Source organism: Myotis myotis, unplaced genomic scaffold (assembly GCF_014108235.1).
Source record: "Myotis myotis isolate mMyoMyo1 unplaced genomic scaffold, mMyoMyo1.p scaffold_m19_p_13, whole genome shotgun sequence".
Classification (NCBI taxonomy): Eukaryota; Metazoa; Chordata; class Mammalia; order Chiroptera; family Vespertilionidae; genus Myotis; species Myotis myotis.
The window spans coordinates 48,786,005-48,802,004 of record NW_023416317.1 but is presented as its reverse complement, the minus strand read 5'-3'; the positions used below and the strand labels follow the sequence as shown (position 1 = coordinate 48,802,004).

The window sequence follows — 16,000 nt, the reverse complement described above, 5'->3', positions numbered from 1 at the left end:
TTAGTATAATACTCCGAACTTCCCCCTCTAGCCAAGTAGTCCGTTTGTTCATTGGCGGAATCTGTAGCAGGTAAGACATCTGGACCTTGGAGTGGGAGCTAGAGAGCTTCTCCTAAGTTGTATCCCTAGGTGCCCTCTGAAGTGGGTTCAGGCTGGTAAGGAGTGAACAGAGGTCACTCCTAGAAGCCCCTCTGGAAGCCCTGATTCCATAACTTCAAAAGCCCAAGGCTGTTGGGATCCTTGCCTGTCTAGCAGGAGGATCTGCACAGACAAGCATGGCTTTCGGGAGCCTCCATCTCTCTGCCAACCTCTGACTTGATTAGGCCTCATGGCAACACTTCAGTAAGGAGGGCACTACCCATATTTGAACTTTATGGATGAGGCAGCAGAGCTGCCCAGAGGTAAGTCACTGGGCCACAGTCAAATAGCAAGAAAGTGCAGTTATCAACATCAGTAAATTCTGTGTGAATGTTAACACTGGTGTCTAATCTACTCATGGGTATTCCTGCTTAGTCAGTTGATTCAATCATGTTCTTTATCATAGCATTTCCCCCCCAGTCAAGATCCAATCTAGGATCAAATTCTGCATCTTTTTGTGATGTGGCTGAGTGGGATTCAGCTCAGCTTGCCTGACTCCGAGGACTCAGGTTTCTTGGGGATGGCTTGGTTCAAGCTGTTTTCCAAGATTGGGTGTAGGGTTGGGGTTGGGGTGTTAAACAGTATCTGACCCCTTAGGCTGGGGTGGAATGTCCCCCTCCATCTGTCTTCTTACCGATCTTAGAAACGCCTGGAGGAGGTTCAGTCCTCATTATATGTGTCAGACTAGCATTTCAAGATTTCATTTCAACACTGATTTCTTTCCACACAAAGATTTTGACCCACATGATCAATGAAGGGCTATTTGGTGACAGCTTTAACTTGAAGAGACGATATAACCATTCTGGAAAACAATTTGATCGAGTCTTCAAAATTTAAACACACACCTATGTGATCCAGCCATCCCGCTCCTATGTATTTACTCAAGAATACAAAAACCAGCTCCAGCCGGTATGGCTCAGTGGTTGCACGTCAACCCATGAACCAAGAGGTCACTGGTTCAATTCCTGGTCAGGGCACATGCCTGGGTTGGGGGTTCAGTCCCCAGTAGGGGGTGTGCAGGAGGCAGCTGATCGATGTTTCTCTCTCTGTGTCCCTCTCCCTTCCTCTCTCTCATATCAATAAAGACATATTTTTTAAAAAGGAAATAAAATTAATGTCCATACAAAATTTTGTTCAAAATAGCAGCTATTTCTGCTATTCATGGCAGCTATATCTATAATAGCGCAAATACTTGAAGCAGTCCAGGGGTCCATCATCAGGTGAATGGGTACATAAACTGTGGAATACCCATACAGTGGCATACTCTTAGCAATAAAAAGGAACCGACTATTAACACGTGCTACAACACAGATGAATTTCAAAATGATGCTGAGCGAAGGAAGTGAGAAAGAGGATACACTGGGTGATTGCATTTATAGAACGTTGTAAAAAATGCAAACTAATCTGCAGTGACAGAAATCAGATCCGTGGTTGCCTGGGTTGAGGGTGGAGAGAGGCTTTGACTACAACGGGGCATGATGAAACTTCTGTGGGTGATAAAAAAGTCATCTTGTTGTGATGGGCAATAGAGATAGGGAAAATATTGCCAATGTGTGCTCTTAATCAAATACCTACAAAGGCAAGGTTCTGGGTGACCATCCATGTATTTGATACTTTGAGATGCTTTAGTCAATCTAAGGTGTGTCATGACATTGGCTGGTGGCTCTCCATTGTCCTAGAGAAAGTGAGCAAAGAAGATTAGCTCAGGGCTTCAGATTGTCAGCTCAAGTTTTGCATGAGTGACATGAAAACTTCTAGATCTGTCCTTAAAGAAATCTATCTCCTGTGGCCCGCAGACTGAGATTTCTGAAAACCAAACCACCTCTCGACCTGCAGTGGCCAAATCATAATGCAAACCAAATCCACAGCCTCGCAGGGTATCTTCTGTTAAAGTGAGGGCATTCACTGGGGAAAAAGAGATCCTGAAAATTGGGACGGGGACATATGGGAAGATCCAAGGAAGCTGGGGATATAGAACCCCTTCGTTGCCAAGAGAAGCAGCCCTTCCACCTCTGTATGACCCACCAAGCCATCACCGAATGGAGGTGTTATAAAGGGTGTCCCAAAATTCACGCAAGAAGTAATTTTGATAGAAAACACAGGTTTATAGTTAAAAATTGTAAATTTTTTATTGATTCATAAAGCATATAGTATAGGGTTATGTATGGAATAGCATATCAGGTAAATGGCCTCCACAGCTTTGCTGGCACATACGCACTCTTTTGTTGAAATTTTCCATGACCGTTTTTTGCATAAATGTGGCTGAATTTCGATGAGGCTCATTTTCATCTTGATGGCTTTGTTAATCGACAAAATTGTCACATTTGGGGTTCAGAAAATCCACGAGTGATTGTTGAGAAACAAGTGCATCCACAACGTGTCACTGTTTGGTGTGGATTTTGGGCTGGAAGCATCATCGGACCATTCTTCTTTGAAAATGTGGCTGCTCAGGCAATAACAAAAGAGTGTGTATGTGCCAGCAAAGCCGTGGAGGCCATTTACCCGATATGCTATTCCATACATAACCCTATACTGTATACTTTATGAATCAATAAAAATTTACAATTTTTAATTATAAATCTGTCTTTTCTATCAAAATTACTTCTTGCATGAATTTTGGGACACCCATTACATGAGACAGGACCAAGCAGGCCCTGAAAGCACAAGTAAGTTACGTGAGGAAGTGACCCAAATGCCCACGGCCCCTACTCTTGCTACACTGCCTTCTTACTCCCAGCCACACACCTATGACCTCACGAGGAATTCCCTATGTCCAGTTGAATGAGGAGGAGAAAAACTCATGTCTGGTTTATAGATGGTTCTGCGTGATCTGCAGACACCGCCCAAAGGTGGTCCACTGGAGAGGCACACTGCAGCTTCTTGCTGGACATCCCTGAAGGACAGCGGTGAGGGGAAAGCCTCCCAACGGGCAGAACTTGGAGCACTGCCCCTGCTTGTTCATTTGCTTGGGAAGAGCACTGGGTACCCACGCTCTCAGTCATGTTATTTCTAGACGGTGTCTGGGTTCAGTCCCACCGATCTCAGCCTGTGCACATCAAATCTGCTAGTTGATTTCGGAGGGGAAATCTTAGTTCCCTGATTCCCAGTTTTGAGTATAAAGAGAAAAGAGAAAAGGACTCTCACTTTTACTTCTATATAACAGGCAGCTTGCATTTCCTGTTTCTAGCAAAAAAGAGGAAAGGGTGCCTGGCCACTTTTTACTTTCACTTGACCAAGGTCCAACTACACATGACCACTGTAGCCGTCCAGATTTATTTTTTTGGTTTGACTTTATTGAAGTACTAGAGGCCTGGTGCACAAAAATTTATGCACTTGGGGCGGGGGGGGGGGGGGGGTCCCCTCCACCCGGCCTGTGTTCTCTCACAGTCTGGGACCCCTCGGAGGATGTCCACCTGCTGGCTTAGGCCTGCTCCCTGGGGGATCAGGCCCAAGCTGGCAATCAGACATCCCTCTGGCAGCCGGCAGCCCTCGGGGGATGTCCACTTACCAGCAGGGAGCAGACCTAAGCTGCAGTTGGACATCCTTAGTGCTGCTGGGGAGGCGGGAGAGGCTCCCGCCACCACTGCTGTGCTGGCAGCTGGCAGCCTGGCTTGTGGCTGAGCACAGTTCCCCTGTGGGACACATTGACCACCAGGGGACAGTTCCTGCATTGAGCATCTGCCCCCTGATGGTCAGTGTGTGTCATAGTGACCAGTCATTCCCAGTCGTTCTGCTGTTAGGGTCAGTTTGCATATTTACCCTTTTATTATATAGGATAGAGGCCTGGTGCATGGGTGGCCAGCTGGTTTGCCCTGAAGGGTGTCCTGGATCAGGGTGGGGGTCCCGCTGGGGTGCCTGGCCAGCCTGGGTGAGGGGCTGATGGCTGTTTGCAGGCTGGTCACACCTCCTTCAGGGTGGGGGTCCCCACTGGGGTGCCTGGCCAGTCTGGGTGAGGGGCTGAGGGCCGTTTTCAGGCTGGCCAAGCCTCCCAGCGATGGAAGCTCCCAGCCTCTCCTGTCTTTCTTTCTTTCTTTTTTATTCTGGGACTTATTTACCTTCTATAATTGAAACTTTGTTGCCTTTTGCGGAGGCTGCAGCTGGCTGCGGGAAGCTTGGCTTCTTCCATCACTGGAGCAACCAAGCCTCCTGCTCGCTCCAGCTCTGTGGCCACGGCTGGCTGAAAGCAGGTATTTAGCTTCTGTAATTGAAACTTTGTTGCTTTGAGTGGAGCTCAGAGCCGCTGCGGTAGGCGGGAAGCTTGGCTTCCTCCATCATTGGGGCAACCAAGCCTCCTGCTCGCTCCAGCTTCGTGGCTGCCGGCCGCCATCTTGGTTGGGTTAATTTGCATATAGCCACTCTGATTGGCTGGTGGGCATGGCTTAAGGTGTAGCAAAGGTACAGTCAATTTGCATGTTTGTCTTTTATTAGTGTAGATGTATTAGGCAGGGTTGTACCAGAAAAAGAGCATCAGTAGGATGAAAAAGCAATCTCTCTCTCTCTCTCTCTCTCCATAGCTATAATAATAAAAGAGCATAATATGCTAATTAGACTGGACGACCTTCTGGATGAAGCCCAGGTCCTGGGTGCCAGAGGGAAGCTGGTGCCGGCAGCCGGGGGAAGGCAGGCCTACTCTTGCAGAAATTTTGTGCATTGGGCCTCTAGTACACACACACACACACACACATACACACACACACACACACACACACACATATATATATGTCCCAAAAAATGTATGCACGCTTTACAGCTGATAGCTCAATTGATGTTTCTTTCTTTTCAGATTTTACCCATTTGAATTAATAATTATTCAAAGTGTGTATATATTTTTTGGGACACCCTGTATATATACACCTACATACATATATATGATATTTAGATATATTTATAAATATGTATATATATATATACACACACACACTGTCAAATCATATATTTATATGTAATATAAATTATAAATATATATAGTTACTATATACATATATATTTATAGATACATTTATAATAACAAGTATACACACAGTTACAATAACAAAGTCATACTTGTTCCTACATGATACCACTATCTTGGGTACAACTGAGAATGTACTAAGCCTTTCCCTAGACAGGTTTCAAAGTTCTTGGGTGATACTCTTTTCCTGGATATCTGGTAACTTGAATACATAATGTACAGTTATTTGTTATTACTATATCTTATGTTAGAGCGGTGATGGCGAACCTATGACACGCGTGTCAGAGGTGACACACAAACTCATTTTTTGGTTGATTTTTCTTTGTTAAATGGCATTTGAATATATAAAATAAATATCAAAAATATAAATCTTTGTTTTACTATGGTTGCAAATATCAAAAACTTTCTATATGTGACACGGCACCAGAGTTAAGTTAGGGTTTTTCAAAATGCTGACACGCTGAGCTCAAAAGGTTCGCCATCACTGTGTTAGAGGGTAAGAGGAGGAAGACAAATTTATTTGCTTTAATACATACGTATATAGACATATTCATGACAAAATAAGGAAGAGATACTTACAAACAGTTCTGGTTCGCATTTCTGCATCTGGCCACATAGTCATAGCTGGTATTGACGGCTACCTTCTTTCACTACCCATTCCATACTCTCGTTGCCCTCCGCAAGTACCTTAGGTGGTCATGGTTCTTTGACTGATCCAACCCTTCATTCCTAAAACCTGGACCATTAGCATTTCAGCACATAGGACTAAGAGACACCCCAAGGAGTCACCCATGTTCCAGACATATTCTTTCTTACGTCTACTGTGTAGTAGCAGGTCAGTTACATGCCAGCCTGTGCAGTGAATCCCTCCTTTGCCTGTTGATTTAGAGGTAAGAGGACCCAAAATGTCTGGATGGCAGCCTCAACTTCTAGTTCAGTGGAATCATTGTTGTGTCTTTGGAACCAAGACCTCCAGACAAGCAGAGCGTAGGGCCGTGGTCGGCAAACTGCGGCTCGCCAGCCACATGCGGCTCTTTGGTCCCTTGAGTGTGGCTCTTCCTAAGCCTTAGGAGCACCCTAATTAATAACAATGTACCTACCTATATAGTTTAAGTTTAAAAAATTTGGCTCTCAAAAGAAATTTCAATCGTTGTACTGTTGATATTTGGCTCTGTTGACTAATGAGTTTGCCGACCACTGGCGTAGGGGAATTCTGGTTCGGGCAGGAATGAAAGGGATCTACTACCTGCCAAACACAGTCACTGGCTAGAACAGCAGGGAGTGTGGGGGGAGTGGCATGCAGCCTCAGAGTGCACTGGAGGCAGCTGGGGCCATGGGTCAGGGTGTGGAGAAGGCAAGGAGCACTGGTGAAGCGCCCCCGACCTAGCAGAGTGGGCAGGGGAAAGCCACTGCAGGGGCTGGTGAGACCTACAGCTCGGAGGAGGCTGCTTGACCTGGGACCTGGCCTTTGGCTGAGGAACAAGTCACTTCCAACCCTAGCCCAGCGGAAAGGGACCCAGAGGAATACATGCTCCCTCTTTCTCCTCCCTACTCCACTCCATCCAACTCTTGCTGGTACCTTCCCCTGGTCCAGCAAGGAAGTGAGAGAGCCTGTTGATACAGCCCATTCATGGGAGCATGGGGCAGGGTGGAGAAGGTAAGACACCAGTTCCGAGCTATGGGTGATCCATCCCCATCCTGCCCCATTCAGTGCATGCTTCCCTTGCCGACCGCATTCCGCCACCCACTGTCCCCTCTGCCTGAAGGCTCTCCGGCCACCCTCCCCTAGTTCATTCCTCCTCCTCCGGGGCTTAACCTTCCGCCTCCTGAACAGGTCAGGCTCTTGTGTTGATTGTGTTCTTTTGCACCCTGTCATTCTTCAAAGCATGGCTCTGCTTATGACAACATTTTCATTCAATAATGATGTATGGAGCAATCATAATGCCAGCGGCCAACATGTGGTGAGCACTGATGCCAGACACTGTGACTATTTGTTAGACGGTTGTCTAGAGCACCGTCTCCGTGAGGGCAGGGACCACGTTGTGTCTTGTACTTTGCTCTCACTCTTTCCAGTGTTAGGGACAGTGCCTGGCACACAGTAGGAGCTCAGCAAATGTGGGGTTAAAAAGTCCCCACAATGAGCCTAGCAAGTATTTTCTAGCTCTCTTCTTGGGTGGGAGAATAAATATGAGCGTGAAGTTTTAACTGTTAATCCCACTCTTCTTGAATGTGAGCCGGTCTTAGCGACTAGCTTGACCAATAGAACCCAGTGCAGGGACATTCTGGGACTTCTAGGTCATGAGAAGTCCACAGCCTTCGGCTGGACCTCTTGGGACATTCTGGTTGGGAGCCCTGAACCACCAGGTTGTTTTTTTGTTTGTTTGTTTTGTTTTTGTATTTTGTTGTTGTTGTTAATCCTCATTCGAGGATATTTTTTCATTGATTTTTAAGGGGGTGGAAGAGAGGGGGAGACAGAGAGAGATACATTGATTGGTTGCCTCCTGAACTGCCCCTACCTGGCTGGGGGTGGGCGTGCCCTTGACCCGAATCGAACCTATGACCCTTCACTGTAGGCTGATGCTCTACCTACTGAGCCAAACTGGCTGAGGCTGAACCACCACTTTTGAAGTCCACTGTCATGTGGCTGCTGTGCTGGTAAGACCACATGGGAGCGTCTGGGCCAGCTCACCAGTCTCCTCTGCCAAAAGCCATCCACCAGCTCAGTAGCACCAAGGGACCGCCATTGATACAACACACACACACACACACACACTCACAACTGAGTCCCGCTCAAGTTCTTGAGTCACAAAATTATGAGAAATGATGAAATGGTGCTCATTTTAAGCTGCTATTTGGGGCTTTAGGAAACAACAGAACATGTAAGATTGCTTAGGGGGAAATCCCAGGCTATTTTCCATCCTGCCTGCTGCCATCCCACACTCTCAGATAAACATCACCACCCGGAGTTTTGTGAACTCTCCAGCAACTTGCCTTTGATGTGGCTTGAAGGCAGGTGCCCCCTCTATTCAGCTTCCATTTGCCGCACAGCCGGGAAATCCCCCAAGTGACAGCTGAGTCGCTCTGGGCCACCTGCCAAGTCTTCACATGGCACCCCTTCGACCTAAGTGGCAGCAAACTCACTGACTCGGGTAGAGGCCCTTTCCTTAGAAGCATGCTCTGGTCCCTGGACCATGTTGGAGGGTATGCACAACGGGAGCTGGGGAAACACGGGTGGGCGGCTGGCTGGGGCTGCCCCTGGACACACCACCTCGCTTCCCAGGTTGCAATCAGAGCAAAGCGCCTCTGGAACCATCGGGGTGTCAGAGGGCAACCACGGCTTGCAGTTAGAGGACTGGCCCCCGGTGGGTGTACTCCCAAAGTGTGGAGAATTCTGGATGTTTCTGGTAGCACTAATGACTAAACAGACACCCGAGAAGCTTGGGGCCTCTGGGCCTGCCCCGGGGCCTCTGAAAGGGTCCTTGGGGATGTCCCTGGGGCTCAGGGCATGTGCCAGCTCCTCATGAGTAGGGGGAGGAGGTCCTCTTCTCACTCCCCTATTGCTTGGGCGGGTGGCAGCGTGGGGGTAGGGGTGGAGGGGAGGTGACAGCATTCCTGGCAGAACAAGAGTTTGGGGAAGAGGGAGGATGTGTTTGTGATTTAGCGAGACAAGCACAGGAAGGCGGGGCCTTGAAGAGCCTTGGACTCCCCTATGCTCCTGGGCACGGCCATCCTTTCTCAGCAGGAAGCTGGTGTGGACACAGTGCTGTCTGGGGCTCATGATGAACGAGGTTTCCCAGGCCCTACCCGACCCAGGCCGGCCTCTGCCTTTGTAACAAGTGTCTAGGCGGCTCAGGAGGAGGAAGCCAAGCAGTGAACTTAAACACCAGGGGCGCTGGAACTAGGCTGCTAGGGTTTCAACTTGGACTTCAGGATTCAGTGCCCATGTAGTTTTGGTGCCTCAGTTTCCCTAGATGAATTGCAGAGGATTACGGCACCCACCACACTGACTGTGCCATGTCAGGCCTGGCATTATTTTAGGTGCAGAGGGCTCGAGAAGGACTAAATCGGGTTCCTTGCCTCTAAGATGCTCAAGGCTCACAGGTGTGGAAATGGGCGATCGGGATGCAGGGTGGTAAGTGCGATGTGAGCGGCTGGCTCTGAGCACACCAGCCTTGGAGAGCAAGGAAGGCCTCCTAGAGGAGGTGATGTCAAAGAAAGTTCTGAAGGACGAGTAGGAGTCATCCAGGGCTGAACGCCAGGTGCCGGGGAACACACGCAGTAGTGACATTCTGGGCCGCCCGCTGAGTCAGAGCGGATGAGGTGTGTAGCGTGAGAGGCAGGACTGTCAGGGTTTGAGGCTGGAAAGATGCGCAGCCTCTTTGGGTTGAACTGGGTGCCCGATGCCTTCGGTTCTGGCCAGCTCATCTCACACACGGCACATCCTTACCACGAAGGCCACCTGGTGTGCCGATCAACAGCACTCACCCTGGACCAGCCAGCCAGCACTCTGTCTTGGTACAAGAAGCCACAGAGGCCCGACTCCCCGCCCACGGAAACACGTGACCACTCCCAGTGAGAGGAGTGTTATGTAATTGTGGGTTCATGCTTCCAAAGCATCTCATGGAGATTCAGGGAAATCTTCCAGGGGCCCCAAGCTTTCGGGTATCTGTTTAGTCATTAGTGGTACTAGAAACGTCCAGAATTCTCCACACTTTGGGAGCACTGGAAGTTTTCACTTCCAGGGAAAACTGACATGGGCTAACTCTTGGAAGGTGAGTAGAAATGAACAGGAAGACAAAAGAAGGAAGGACGTGAGGTGGAGAAGATCAGCCAATGTGAGAATCAGGGCTGGTTCGAAGGACTCCAATTATGGCTCAAAAGGAGAGGACTGGTGAGACACGAGGAGAGGGAGGCAAAGGCCTTTGGGTTAAACTAAGGAGTTTGAAATTCATGCTGAATGAGACCTAGTGAGGGTCTCAGTAGAGGAATAGGGTGATCAGTGGATTCACTGGGATACTCTTGGCTGTAAGGGACAGAGCACATGGCTACAACAGCTTAGGTAGTGGGAGGCTGCTGATTTCCCTTAGGAAGAAAATGCCAGGGCTGGTGCAGCAACTCGGCAATGTCACCAAGAGTCAGGGCCCTTTCTGTCTCTTACCCCAGCCACAGCCTTTCTGTGGCTTCACTCCTCAGGATGGCAAGAAGGCTGCTATGGCTCCAGCCAACATGGCTTCTACAACATCCAGAATAGAAGTGAAGAGGCATCTGTCTCAACGAGTGTCTCTCGTCTGGGGGAATTTTTGGTTATTACAACTGGGGAGACGCTCATGACATCTAGCTGGTAGAGGCCAAGGATGGAGTCAAACAGGACAAACTTGCATGAAAGAAAATTGCCAACGTGGCAATGGTGCCGAGGTTGCAAAGCCCTGGCCTAAACTGATTGGGTGCCCTTAGCTTAAGCGGGGAAGGTGGGGTTCCCTCCCTTACTCTACAATTGGAGCTGAGAGTCCAAAGATCCCCCTCTCTGGCTTGGCTTCTGCGTGACCCTAGACACTGCCAGATATGTAAATAAAGCCCCACTTGGTATGGTTTAAGTGTAAGAAATGAAACCATAAAACCAGGCAGGCAGAAATAGTTACCAGATGGATAGGGAAAGGCCTTATAAAGATACTTATATGTTTCTATATGCTACCCATAAATAGACTACATCCATGCTCCTCAGCACATGCCATTAGAGAAGGGAATTATCATCTGTCCGACATTGAATTGCTGATAGACCTTTCTTTCTATGTGATACAGGACAACCTGTCTTTCTATGTGATACATCTTTAGTTCCTGAAATTTCCATTCCACTGTTGTGTTAAATGGAGTGCCCTTCATTTTTTTCAAATTTTCAAAGCAGAATGGGTAGATTGATTTTGCTATGATGGGGGCAGTGATGAGGGAGGAGGGGAGGACATTGGCTTAGAGGTGAGTGTTGCTAACCTACAAGAAATACAGCTTGTGTATGGTCACCCCCAAATCTGATATTTCCGCCAGAGGTTTCTGGTTTGGCTTAAGTTTTTTAGAGATGCATTGCTGACTTGGTATTTTTATTCTTCCCTTTCCTGTTTCTTGGGTGTTATTTTTTTTTTGTTTTTTGAAAATGAGAGTTTGAGCTCTGCTGGTTAAGTGTGGTATAAGAATGCCGTGTGTGTGTGTGTGTGTGTGTGTGTGTGTGTGTGTGTGTGTATGTGTGCATGAATGTATGTGTGGTTTTATATATGTTTCCATATCAACAAAGTTAGCTCACCAAGTTCCAGGCTCCTTCAATAACAAAAGATGTGGTTCTCTTTGTAACCCATCATCACTATAAAATTATCAGCTGGGAAAACATAAAATAAAATAAAATAAAATAAAATAAAATAAAATAGTAAACCAAGTTACTGTGCCTGAAAATCTTCACCAAGTGAGTTATTGGAAACTAGATAGCATACTTTTAAATAATCCAAGGATCAAGGAAGTCTCTAGGGGAGTAAAAAATACATTGAATAAAATAAAAATACAACACATCACACGTTGTGGGAAACTGTTAAAGCAGTGCTGAGAGGGAAATTTATAGCACTAGATGCCTACATTATGTCTCACATAAATATCTACTTTAAAAACATAGAAAATAAAGCAAAATAAATCCAAGTTAAGTAGAAAGAAGGAAAAATAAAGATAAGAGCAGAAATGATAAAATTGAAAACAAAAACCAACAGTGAAATGAGATAAAAAAAAATTTATGCTGGTTGAAAAGATCAATAAAAGTGATAACCCTCTAGAAGAATGACAAAAAAGAGAAAGACACAAATGACTGATACCAGGAATGAAGTAGAAGATAGCACTACGGACTCTGCAGCCACCAATAAATAATAATCAAATCCTACGAACAGCCCTACAGCTTAGGGAAGTGGACTAATTCTTCAACAAACACAGACTACCACAACTCACCAATTTGAAATAACTTGATTAGCCTGACAACTATTACGGAAACTGATGTCATAATTTAAAACTCTCAAGAAAGAAGTCTCCAGATTCAGATAATTTGACTAGAGAATTCTTCCAAATGTTTAAAGAAGAGAGAACACTTCCCAACTCATGTTGTGAGACTGGTATCAACCTGATACCAAAACTAGACAAAGAAAGTACAAAAATAAATATAACTACAGACTACTACCCCTCACACATGTACATGAATAAAATTCTTAACAAAATATTAGCAAGTAGCATATGGGGTTTATTCCAGAGATTGACTTCAAGTCAATGGTGTAATCCACTATATTGAAAGGCTAAAGAAGAAAAATCACATGATCATATCAATTGATATAGAAAAAAACCCTTGACAAAATTCAACAGCCATTTATGATAAAACTCTCAGAAAAAACAGGGATGGGAAAGCTTCCTCAACTTGATAAAGAATATCTATTTAAAAACCTATAGCTAACCTCATATTAAAGGTGAAAGATTGAGTGTTTCCCCATAAGACTGAGAACAAGGCTAGGATGTCAGCTATCAATACTCTTATTCAATCTAGTGCTGGAAGTCCTAGACAGCTTAATAAGGGGGCGGGGGAGGGAGGAATACTTATTTGAAAGGAAGAAATAAAACTGTCCCTGTTCAGAGATGACAAGATGGTCTACATAGAAAATACCAGAGAATATTAAAAAAAACAACAACAAAAAAAAACTGAAACGATTCCTAGAATAATAAGCAAAGCTGCAGATACGAGAGCAACATGTAAAAAAATCAATTGTATTTCTATGCAGTAGCAATAGAAGTGTGGAAAGCAAAATTAACGTACAATTAATGTATAACATTTCTCTCAAGAAAGAAACACTTATGCATAAATCACCAAGATGTGTACAAAACAGGTACAGTGGGGCCTTGACTTACGAATGTCCCGACTAATGAGTTTTTTGAGATACCAGCTGTCTCTCTGCAGATTTTTTTGCATTGAGTTAGTAGAGTAATTTGAGTTAACGAGCTCCTTAACGAGTTCCTTAACGAGCTCGGTCTCGGAACTATTTAAACTCGTAAGTCAAGGCCCCACTGTATGCTGAAACTACAAAATGCAGATAAAGCAAAGGACATCTACATAAATGGAGAGACATACCATTTTCATGGGTTGGAAGATTCATCAGAGTCAACATACAAGAGACATCCTTGCCTTGTTCTGGGTTGTCCTCTAAAAAAAAACAGAACATACGCTGTATGATCCCACAATTGCACTGTTAGGCATTTATGACCAAGAAATAAAAATTCATGTTTTCACAAAAAACTATACATGTTTATAGAAAGTTTATTCTTAATAGCCCCAACCTGGAAACAACCAAAATGTCTCTTAATAGATGAATGGCTAAATTCCATATCATGGACTACTACTCAGGGGTTTTATGATTAGTAAAAAAAAAAAAAAAAAAAAGGCACTCTCAAAAGGTCACGTACTGTGCAATGTCATTTACATAACACTCTTGAAATGACAAAGCCATAGACATGGAAAGCAGGCATAGTTGCCAGGGGTTAGAGATGGTGGGGACAGATGTGACTACAGAGGTAGCGAGAGGCAAGTCATGGAATAGTTGTGAATTCAAGTCTGGAAGGCTCGGGTGTATGCAAATTAAAGCTGTCAGATGTCATTTTTTAACCCATGTGTTGGGCAAAAATTAGAAAGTCAGATTGTTAGGATGAACAGCTCCTAATCTCTCCTACTTGGACATGTTTTCTGAAATATGTTTTGTTAGAAGCCTTTTCCCATAGCTCGGGGCAGACAGCTGGCGCCTTCAGAAGCAAGATAAGATGAATCCCCCTTCGCCTGACTGACCTGTGACCTCTCCTCCCTTAATTCCCTTGCCCCACTCGTGCCCTCCCCTCCATTCCCTCCGCTTGACTGTCTGGCGCTGCCGAAACCTGACCCTATGTTGCATGCTTCCGCCCTAGATAAGAGAACCCAACCATCCCCTCGGGGCTGACACCCACACACTGGTCTCAGCCTACTGTGAGAGAGGAGAGCGCAATAACATTTCTTAAAAGTCTCATAACATCTCTCCGCCTGGCTGCTTTCTGGGGACCTACCACAGAGAATGTCAAGGGCTGACAAGGATGGGGAAAGGGAGGCCCTGGGAGGCGAGCTTGTGGGAGTGTGAATTGGTGTAGTGTCCTGAAGACAAGTTGGGACAAGTTAAGGCTGCACGTTCCCTCTGATTGGGCAGCTCCACTCTGAGGCTGCGCACCCAGAGGAACGTGGCTAAGGTCATCAGGAGACAGCGGGAAGATGCTCAGGGCAGCGTAGTTGGTGGCAAAATCTGGAGTGTCTGTTAGTAGGAAACGGACACATAAAATGTTGATACGTGGACACGCAGGAAGACAAAGCAGAAGTCAGAAGTACATTTACTACAGATGCAAGAGGTCTAGCTCAAAAAAACATCATGCTGCCCTGGCTGGTTTGGCTCAGTGGCTAGAGCATCGGCCTGCAGACTGAAAGGTACCGGGTTTGATTCCGGTCAAGGGCACATGCCTGGTTGCAGGCTCGATTCCCAGTAGGCGGCCGAAAAATGTTTCTCTTTCATCATTGATGTTTCTCTCTCTCTCTCTTCTCTCTCTCTCTCTCTCTCTCTCTCTCTCTCCATCTCTCCCTTCCTCTCTGAAATCAATAAAAATATATTTAAAAACAACTTCATGCTGCATAAAAAAAAGCATCCCAAATGATATTTGATGGCACAGTGTCACTTACATAAACTAAATGCACGCACACTGGAGTTTTCAAGAACATACATACGTATTCCTCTTGGCACAGGCCACCAATGATTGCAGCAGGCCATGGTGAGGAGAACATTCCATTCAATTCCGTGCAAAAATGTTCCAGGCATGATACTGGGGATTGATTGGTCAGGTTTGGGAACCAGACCAACCTCTTCCGAATGGGTGGCTTTCAATCTGGGCTCCACACTAACTCACTCGGGAAGTTTAAAAACACTGATGTCTTGGTCCCACAGCGGGAGGTTTCAGTTTGATTGACCTGGAGGGCAGGCCTGCCCTGCCAGGATTTTCCCCTCCTCCCCAACCCCCCCACCTCCTTCTCACCCAATGATTCCAGGTACAGCAAGATTGAGCACCACTGCCCAGGGCTCAGATTTTTATGCTCCAGGGAATCCTGTCATTTAGGCAAATTCTGATGACATTTGAGCCTCAGGGTCCTCAGCTTTGAAATGGGAGACAAAGGCCTTGCAGACTTGAATGGCGGAGATGGGATGTTGGTCATTGACTGCCGCTTAGAGGTGGCTCCACGAACCGAAGCCATTGTTATTATTATTTTTTAAATGAGAAGATCATTGAATTCATCAAAGTTAAAAGAGAGAACTGTGAATCCGGATACACCCACATTTTCCCTGGGGAAAGAGGGAACCCTAACACAAGGGCTGAACCTCCGTGGTCCTGAGTCCCCACCAGGTCAGGAAGCTGGCTGTGTTGGCAGTTTCCATTTGAAGGCGCCAGAGAGATACGCTGTGGGCCACTGCCCTCTATTGAAACAATATTGCCATTTCCAAGTAGAGAACAGACTTGTCATATGATTGCACTTGAATGTCAACTCACTGGGGACGAGGCTGGCTCCTTCGTGGTCCTTCTAAAGAAATCCCTGTAATTATAATAGGCAAGCCATGGCACTTTCTTATCTCCATTCTAAGCATTTGACATACGCTATTAGGAAAGAAAGAATCTATTGTCACAAACACAACTCATCACACTGCAGGCACAAGGGGCAGGAACTATTATTGCCTCCATTGTATAGATGAGGACGCTGAGGCCTGGGAGGTAAGTTATCCGAAGTCACACAGCCAGCAAGCAGCGAACCTGGCTCCAGAGTCTATTCCTAACACCTCCGCTATTTTG

The 16,000-nt window shown here is 46.1% G+C and overlaps 1 protein-coding gene across 2 annotated transcripts in view; it reads right to left on the bottom strand.

Annotated features, from left to right (window-relative positions):
- Nucleotides 1-16,000, bottom strand: part of XCR1 (X-C motif chemokine receptor 1) — a 52,706-nt gene that overhangs the window by 12,452 nt on the left and 24,254 nt on the right. For both annotated transcript variants that reach the window (XM_036333061.1, XM_036333062.1), the window contains one exon: nt 13,227-13,298. The gene's annotated coding sequence lies outside the window, so the exon portion shown is untranslated. The remainder of the gene's footprint in view (nt 1-13,226; nt 13,299-16,000) is intronic.